We start from the raw sequence: 9,727 nt of genomic DNA, 5'->3' as shown, positions 1-9,727 counted from the left end.
CGCATTTCAAAGCTGCCTGCTGGGTTTTTATCCGGGAGATTTACTGACAGTGTTTTACCTTTAGTTAACCCTGTGGCTGTGGCACAGTGGGGGGCCCATAGATAACCTCGCACCGCGTGCGTCACTGTAACAAACTAGAGGCAGGATACTGGAGGTGTGCAGCTCCGGCAGGGTTCAGTGCCCGAGGAGGGAAACCTGGCTGTGCCGGGGGCAGCACTGCGCTGCAGCCGCTCAAGCCCGGCTGGGGATGCCGCGTCCCGAACCTGAGCGTTGGTTCCAGCCCCTGCTCCTCTGTTACTCTGACCCGGCTCCTGCTAATGCGCCTGGGAGGGGGTGGGCGACGGTCCAAGTGCCTGGGCCCCCCCACCCACTTGGGAGACCTGGACAGAATTCTTGGCTCCTGACTGACCTGGGCTATCCCTGGCCGTTGCTGTCTTTTGGGGAGTGAACAAGCAGATGGAAGATCTGTCTGTCTCTCTCTCTCTGTCTCTACTTCTCTCTGTGACACTCTTTCAAATAAATAAATAAAATATTAAAACACACATATTTACCCTGATTGGATATTAAACAATGTATACAAGGTTTTTTTTAATTAAAGGTTTATGTATTTATTTGAAAAATAGAGTTAGAGAGAGAGAAATCTTCTACCTGCTGGTCAACACTGAATTTGTTAACAAAATAAGGCAATAATTGTCCATAAAACAATCTAGATCACTTTAAAAAATCATGTATTCAAAAGGCAGAGTGACAGAGAGACAGAGGCGGGAGATCTTCCATCTGTAGGTCCACTCCCCTATGGCCACAATGGCCAGGGCTGGGCCAGGCTGAAGCCGGGAGCCAGGAGATTCACCTGGGTCTCCCCGTGGGCGGTAGGGACCCAGGCACCTGGGCCGTCCTCCACTGCCTCCCCAGGAGCATTAGCAGGGAGCTGGATCAGCAGTGCCGTGGAGCCAGGACTCGAACCAGGGACTCTGAGCCAGGATGCCAGGCCTGGGAGCACACACTGCCTGCCCCAAGCTAGAGAGCAGTGTGTGCTGGGGCAGGTGCTTCGCAGGAGGGCAGCGCCGGGCTCCGAGTGTCTGGGGCAGGAAGGGACCAACCAGCTGGCACTTCTTTTCCTTAATTTAATGTATTTTATTTGAAAGGCAGAGTTACAGAAGGCAGAGAGAGAGAGAGGTCTTCCATCCGATGGTTCACTCCCCAGATGGCCACACTGGCCGGAGCTGCGCCAATCCGAACCCAGGAGCTTCTTCCCGGTCTCCCACGCGGGTGCAGGGCCCAAGCATTTGGGCCACCTTCCACTGCTTTCCAAGGCTGCAGCAGGGATTGGAAGTGGAGCAGCTGGGACTCGAACTGGTGCCCATATGGGATGCCAGCACTGCAGGCGGCAGCTTTACCCGCTACACCACAGCGCTGGCCCCTTCTTTTCTTTTTTGAAGATTTACTTATTTATTTGAAAAACAAAGACAGAGAGGTAGAGAGAAATCCTCCATCTGCTGGTTCACTCCTCAGATGGCTGCAAGGGCTGGAGCTGATCCAAAGCCAGGAGCCGGGAGCTTCCTCTGAGTCTCCCACGTGGGTGCAGGGCCCCGAGCACTTGGGCCATCTTCCACTGCTTCCCCAGGCCATACCAGGGAGCTGGACCGGAAGTGGGGCAGCTGGGGCTTGAACCGTCACCCATATAGGATGCTGGAGCCACAGGCAGAGGCTCCACCCCGCTACGCCACAGCGCCGGCCCCACACTGGAGTTTCTTATGAACTTATTACCTGTCTGCAATGCTCTCTCTCTCTCTCTCTCTCTCTCTCTCTCTCTCTCTCTCTCCCTCTCTCTCTCTCTCTCTCTCTTTTTAAGGATTTTATTTATTTCCTTGAGAGGTAGAGTTACAGACAGTGCAAGGCAGAGGCAGAGAGAGAGAGGTCCCCATCCGCTGGTTCACTCCCCGAATGGCCACAACGGCCGGAGCGGAGCCAAAGCCAGGAGCCAAGGACTTCTTCCCGGTCTCCCATGTGGGTGCAGGGGCCCAAGCTCTCCCAGGCCACAGCAGAGAGCTGGATCAAAGTGGAGCAGCTGGGATTCGAACCCGTGCCCATATGGGATGCCAGTGCTGCAGGTGGAGGATCAGCCAAGCACGCCACAATGATGGCCCCCATAATGCTCTTAAAAACGGCACAGTCAGGACAGCTGCTGTGGCGGAGCGGGTTAAACTACTTCCTGTGACGTCAGCATCCCACATTTGGGCACCAGTTCGAGTCCCAGCTGCTCCACTCCTGATCCAGCTCCCTGCTAATGCTCCTAGGAAAGTAGCAGACCCTGCACCCACGTGGGAGACCTCCTGGCTCCTGGCTTTGGTCTGGTCCAGGCCTGACCAACATGGCCATTTGGAGAATGAACCAGCAGATGGAAGACCTATCTCTCTGTCTCTCTCTCTGCTTTTCAAATAAGTAAAATAAATCTCTTTTTTTTTTTTTTTTTTTGGACAGGCAGAGTGGACAATGAGAGAGACAGAGAGAAAGGTCTTCCTTTGCCGTTGGTTCACCCTCCAATGGCCACCGCGGCCGGCGCACCGCACTGATCCGAAGGCAGGAGCCAGGTGCTTCTCCTGGTCTCCCATGGGGTGCAGGGCCCAAGCACTTGGGCCATCCTCCACTGCACTCCCGGGCCACAGCAGAGAGCTGGCCTGGAAGAGGGGCAACCGGGACAGAATTCGGCGCCCCAACCGGGACTAGAACCCGGGGTGCCGGCACCGCAGGTGGAAGATTAGCCTAGTGAGCCGTGGCTCCAGCCAGTAAAATAAATCTTATTTAAAAATTCTCCAGGGGCCGGCGCTGTTGCACAGTGGGTTAACGGCCTGGCCTGAAGCGCTGGCATCTCATATGGGCGCCGGTTCAAGAACTGGCTGTTCCTCTTCTGATCCAGCTCTCTGCTGTGGCCTGGGAAAGCAGTGGAAGATGGCCCAAGTCCTTGGACCCCTGCTCCCATGTGGGAGACCTGGAGGAAGCTCCTGGCTTCGGATCAGCTCAGCTCCGGCCATTGCAGCCAATTGGGGAGTGAACCAGCAGATGGAAGACCTTTCTCTCTCTCTCTCTCTCTCTCTCTCTCTCTCTCTCTCTTTCCCTCTTTCTCTCTCTGCCTCTCCTCTCTCTGTGTAACTCTGACTTTCAAATAAATAAATAAATCTTTGGAAAAAAATTCTCAAAATCAAAAACAAAACCACACAGTCGGTCCCATCTCTGCGTGTGGTCCTCCAGCCTGAGGATCGGAAGTGTGAATCCAAATGGAGCCAGCCTGGGAGGACGACCTTGGGGATTTACAGCAGCCCGTCCAGGGCCCTCGCTGGGTCGGCGGCCCCTCCCGGCTCCCCGGCCCTGGAAGCAGCTCCTCTGGCCAGCTCCAGCCCCATTACATCAGCGGATGTTTGCTGAGCAGGGGCGTGTGCCGGCTGTCCATGCCGTACAAGTGCCACGGCCTGAATCTCCAGCGAGGGGCCAGCCTCTGTGGCAGCACCGTGGCATCCTGACGTCGCGGGGGGAGCAGCGTTAGGGACGTGAGAGCCACCTCAGGTCAGAGCACAGGGACCAGGGCTCGCCCCCAGCTCCGTGCCACATCACGTGACAGCTGCCACAGGCCACGGGGACTCGGGGCTGGGAGGCCCCTCAGGGACCCCTCGGGTCAGCCTCACAGCAGTCCTGTTCCACAGTGTCCCCTGGCTCCAGGGCGTTCTCAGCTGAGTCCACCTGTGACCTGTGACCCCAGGGGGCTGGCAGCCTTGTGCCCCTCCCATCTACTGGTTCATTCCCCAAACTCCATCTCCGCACCCGCCGCCAGTGGCAGGGACCCAAGTCCTCGAGCCGTCCTTTGCTGCCTCCTAGGGCGTGGCATCAGCAAGAAGCAGGGATGGGGACCCAGCTGGGACTCGGATCCAGACATCTGAGGGCACACAGGCACCCCCAGGGCATCCTACCACCGCGCCAAGGGCCACCCCTCCCTCTGATCTTCATTCAGCATGACCCACAATTCTCTGTGTGTCCCTAACGCGCCCAGCATGGAGCAGTGAACGAGACAAGCCATCAGGGCTGGCGTGGTGCAGCTGCGTAAGCCGCCACCTACAATGCCGGCTGCCCCATGAGCGCCAGTGCGCCTGGGAAAGCAGCGGAAGGTGGTGCCAGTGCGTGGGCTCCTGCCACTCAGGTGGGAGGCCCGGATGCAGCTCCTGGCTCCTGCCTGGTCCTGCCTGGTCCTGCCCCAGCCACTGTGGCCATCTGGGGAGTGAACCAGCAGATGGAAGATGGATCTCTCTCTCTTTCTGCCTTTCAAACAAATACATAAATCTTAAAAATAAACACATAAAGTCACCCCCGTGGTCAGGCTGAATACAGGGGGGACAGCGGTTCCGCGTTGGCCGTGACCCCTCGCCCCCTTGTGGCCTTGCTGTGTCATTCCAGCGAAACTGCACCCAGGCAAGGTCGCCCCACAAAGGGCAGGGCCTGGGGCTGGCCGCGATGCCCTGAGGACAGTCCCCAGCCTCACTCTGTCACCCCTGGTAACCAGGGAAGACGCGGCAGGCGTGGCCCAGCAGTGGGCACCTGTGTCCATTCCAGAGCTCCTGCGCCGTCCAGCTCCCTGGGAAGCAGCAGAGGACGGCCCAAGGACGTGGGTCCCGGGCTGGGCCCCAGGCCGCTGGCTTCAGCCGGGCCCCGCCTTGCTGCTGGGGTCACGTGGGGAATGACCCAGTGGTCGGAAGGTCTCTCCATCTGTCTCTGCCTTTCTAATGACATGTAAATAATTAAAGGAAAAGATTTATTTGCTTGAAAGGCAGTAACACAGAGAGAGACAGAGACAGAATCTTCCATCCGCTGGTTCACTCCCCAGATGGCTGTCATGGCCAGAGCCCGGCCAGGCCGGAGCCAGGAGCCTGGAGCTCCATCCGGGCCTGCTGCGTGGGAGCAGGGCTCAGGCACTTGGGCCATCCTCTGCTGCTCTCCCAGCCGCACTGGCAGGGAGCTGGATTGGAAGTGGAGCCAGGACTTGAACCGGCGCCCACATGGGATGCCATCACGGCAGGGGGCGGCTTAACCTGCTGTGCAGGCGCAAATAAAAAAGTTTAAACAGGGAAAGAGAACTGCTTCCCCACCGTGAAACCAGAGCAGCAGGGGCAGCCTGCCCTCTGCCAGCCCCTCTCAGCGGACTGCTGCCTCCCGGCCCGCTCCCGGCTCCCCCCCCCCCCCCCGCCCCTCACCCGCACTCCCATCGGCACAGCCCAGGGCCGCGGCCGAGCTGTTCCTCAGACGCCGGCCCCTCCTGCTCCCTGGGAAAAACAGGACAGGCGTGAGATCCTATCACAGGTCTCCCACAGCCACCGAGCACACTTCCTGTTGTCCCCGACAAAGGGCGGGGAGGGGGACGCTCGGACGGCACGCCCGTCCCCAGGGCTCTGCCCACTGGGCAGGAGAGAGGGCAGCAGCTGGAGCTCCAGGGGGAAGCGTCCAGGGAGGGTCCCGCCCCGCCCGGCCCCCTGCTGTGAGGGCTGTTTACTCTGATTCAGCTCGTCCCGACAAAGTACTAGACTGACTACACATTTCTTCAGAACTGAGGTACTGCCATGGCTTCAGATTTGTTTTTTTTTTTTTTTTTAAAGATTTATTTATCGGGGGCCAGCACTGTGGCGTGGTGGGTAAATCCGCAGCCTGCAGTGCCGCCATCTCACATGGGCGCCGGTTCAAGTCCCGGCTGCTCCACTTCCGATCCCACTCTCTGCTGTGGCCTGGGACAGCAGCGAGAGACGGCCCAAGTGGATGAAGAAGCTCCTGGCTCCTGGCTTTGGATCAGCTCAGCTCTGGCTGTTGTGGGCATCTGGGGAGTGACCCAGCGGATGGAAGACTGCCCCCTCGCCTCTGCCTCTCAAATAAATAAATAAATAAATCCCTAAAAAAATAAATAAATAAAATGTACTCTCACTCTCAGCACGGGAGAGGCGGGTTAGAAACGGCACTCATCCTGGGTGAACACCTGCACCGCGTACTAACTATGGCAAGAGAGCAGCCAGTCTGATGTCCCCTGAACGGCGATCGAAATTAGCCCTTGGCCGGCTCTGCGGCTCACTAGGCTAATCCTCCGCCTTGCGGCGCCGGCACACCGGGTTCTAGTCCCAGTCGGGGCGCCGGATTCTGTCCCGGTTGTTCCTCTTCCAGGCCAGCTCTCTGCTGTGGCCCGGGAGTGCAGTGGGGGATGGCCCAAGCCCTTGGGCCCTGCACCCCATGGGAGACCAGGAGAAGCACCTGGCTCCTGCCTTCGGATCAGCGCGGTGCGCCGGCCGCGGCGGCCATTGGAGGGTGAACCAACAGCAAAGGAAGACCTTTCTCTCTGTCTCTCTCTCTCACTGTCCACTCTGCCTGTCAAAAAAAAAAAAAAAAAAAATTAAGCCCTTAATATAAAAGCCGAGCAATAACAAGTGCCGAGGAGGCAGCGGGGACACCGCAGCCCGGGCCGCTGGTGGGGACGCGCGGGGCACGAGCTTGGTCCCAGAAAGACTTCAGTTTTGCTCATTTCTACGTATTTTAAAGGCAGAGTGCCAGGGGTGGGGGGGGAGTCCTCCACTCCCCGATGCCCGCAACAGCCAGGGCTGGGCCAGTGACGCCGGCGGGAGCTCCACCAGGTCTCCCCCGCGCGTGGCAGGGACCCGTGACTGCTGTCTCCCTGGCGCGAACCCCGGCACCCTGCTGGGGATGTGGGAGTCCCGAGTGGCGCCTCAACACTGCACTGAACACCCGCCCTCTTCAGAAAGTGAAAGTGTGGTGAGAACCAGGTTCCACACACACACACACACACACACACACACACACAGCCGAGCGCAGGGCCTCAGCGCCGCGTAGCAGTCCCAGCAGAGGCCTCCGCGGGAGCCACAATGCAGACGTCCATCAGCGGACGCAGGCGTCGGCAGGAAGTGTTGCACACGCTGGGCTGCCAGTCACCCCACAGAGGAAGGAAGTTTTAACAAATGCTACAACAGAAGTGGATCTTTTTATATAGATAGATAGATAAATTCATTAATAATAAATGAAAAGATTCATTTATTTTTTTTTCTTTTATATTTTATATGCTTCCATTTAATTTTTCTTTTATTATTATTAAAGACAGAGTTACAGAGAAAGGTAGAGACAGAGAGAGAGGTCTTCCTTCTGCTGGTTCACTCCCCAGTTGGCTTCAATGGCTGGAGCTGTGCCGATGCAAAGCCAGGAGCCAGGAGCTTCTTCTGGGTCTCCCACGTGCAGGGGCCCAAGGACTTGGGCATCTTCTACTGCTATCCCAGGCCATACTGAGAGCAGTAGACTCTGGCCTCGAGAAACAGAGGAGCTTCTGGGACTGGCCTCAGGACGCGTTCTTCTCACACCAGCGCCGCAGAGTGGGCGACCAAGCCGGGCTCCGGGAGCGCCGTCCCCGAAGTCCGCCGCGACGCTCACCTGGAGGTGACCTCGCCAGATTCATTTATTTCTTTGAAAGACAGAGTGACAGTGACAGCGACAGCGACAGAGAGAGAGAGCTTTCCATCCACTGGTTCACTCCCAGTGGCTGCAGCAGCCCGGGCGGGGCCAGGCTGAAGCCGGGAGCCAGGAGCTGCATCCGGGCCTCCCACGCGGGCGCAGGGCCCAAGCACTCGAGCGTCTTCCACGGCTCTCCCAGGAGCATGAGCAGGAGCTGGATGGGAAGTGGAGCGGCGGGACTCCAGTGGCGCTCGTAGGGGACGCTGGTGTCGCAACGGCTTGAGCCCCTGCTTCACACACCGGCCCCAGGAGTGGACCTTACGTCACACAGGATTAGTGACGTCAGCCAGGCACAGAAGGGCAAATATTGCATGATTCTACTTGAAAGGCAGAGTGATGGGGGGAGGGGGAGGGGAGAGGCTGGGGGGGGGGGTATGTTCCATCTGCAGGTTCACTCCCCAGATGCCCACAACAGTCCAGCTGCCACTCTGATCCGGGAAGGCGCATCCCGGGCAGCGCCTGCCCCTGGGGCAGCAGAGCGGCAGTCTGGGCCCAGCTCCTCCGTTCTGATCCACCTTCCCGCTAACGCACCCTGCGAGGAAGCGGAAAAGGCCGCAAGTGCTTGGGCCCTGCCGCCCACTTGGGAGACCCTGATCGAGTTCCATTTGGGGAGTGAACCAGCGGATGGAAGACACCTCTCTCTCTCTCTCTCTCTCTCTCCTCTCTCTCTCGTAGCAGGTTAAGTCCCGGCCGCTCCACTTCCCATCCAGCTCTCTGCTGTGGCCTGGGAGAGCAGTGGAAGACGGCCCAGGTGCTTGGGCCCCTGCACCCGCGTGGGAGACCTTGACGGAATTCCTAGCCGGGCCCTAGCTGTGGCCACTGGGGGAGTGACCCAGCAGTGGATGGAAAATCCTCCCCCTCCCCAACTCTGCCTGTCGAATTTTTTTTTTTTTAAAGAAGAGCCGTTTAAAGTCGCTCTATAAAGGGGCTTCTGCAAACTGAGAGAGGGACGAACAGCACAGCGGAAAGACGTGCTCTGCACATAGAGAGGCCGTTCACAGACGGAGACGCCCAGAAAGGATGCCTATTCGGGAAACGCAAGTGAAGCTGCCACTTCATTCACTGCCGTCAGCCTGGCAGACATGGGGGAGGCCTTTGACACCCCTTGATGATGGGGACAGAGGAACGGGGGCTTCATACGTGCTGTGTAAACAGGAGGTTCAGTAACTTAGAGATACTTGGCTGCTACCTAGTGAAATTGAACACCCTAACCCCTTCCATTCCAGCAATCTTGCTCCTAGGGCCGCACACCCTAGACCCTGCCAGGTTTACCGTAGCAAAGGCCAGCAGATCCGCCGCCCGCCCACTGGGGAACCTTACAGCCGCTGTCCCAAGGCATGACCAGCCCTCCCCTTCCCGGCCCAGGTGCGTCAGGAGCCGCAGGTTACGGCCAAGTCCCAGAACCACGCCACACACGCATCCTCAAAGTGGCACAGGAGTGGCATCGGGAAACCCAGGTCAGAGACAGACACCTCAAAGGGGGTGGGCCCCAAGGTCCCGGGGGGCAACACGAGGAGGGGCCGGAGCCAACGCAGGCCGAGCAGGCCGAGGCTGCGGGTGCACCTGCTGAGGCTGGCCAGACCTAGGTACAGCCCGAGGAAAGTGGAGCCCACCATCCGAGACGGGGTCAGCCCGGGCTCGGTCGACTTGCCTACAGCGCCCGTTCCAGGCTCAGGAACTGCACTTGCGACCCCAGTGCCGAGGGTCCCAGCTGTTCCGGCCAAGGCCAAGGCCAAGGCTCAAACCAAGCCCGAGCCCCAGGCCCAGGCTGCACCTGCAGCTCCAGTTCTCGCTCGGGCTCAGGCTCCCACACAGGCTGCAGAGAAACTGCCGGGGTCTGCGACCGTGAGGACAGAGGGTCTAGCGTGGCCCTTGGGCTTCCGTCTGCATGGGGCTGGTGTCTTCCTGTGCACCTGAGGCGGGGGTGTGGGGCGGGGGGGAAGCAGGGACCACGGTGACAACGCCGACTTGAAGAGGGTTCCACAGGGCACTGCTGAACAAGAAAAGCGCCTTTGATGGAAGCAACAGTGACTAAAAGCAAACAGCAAACACAATGCATCGGTGTGCAGCTGCAACTGTACACAGGCGGGCTGTCCTAGCAGCAGCGATGCCCCGGCTCAGCACCCGGCAGGGCGGGTCAGAGCTCTCTGCCTCCACCTCTGTGCTGGGGGAGGCCTCAACTCAAATG

This window comes from Oryctolagus cuniculus, chromosome 1 (assembly GCF_964237555.1).
Source record: "Oryctolagus cuniculus chromosome 1, mOryCun1.1, whole genome shotgun sequence".
Taxonomy (NCBI): Eukaryota; Metazoa; Chordata; class Mammalia; order Lagomorpha; family Leporidae; genus Oryctolagus; species Oryctolagus cuniculus.
This window is presented reverse-complemented; position numbering follows the sequence as displayed.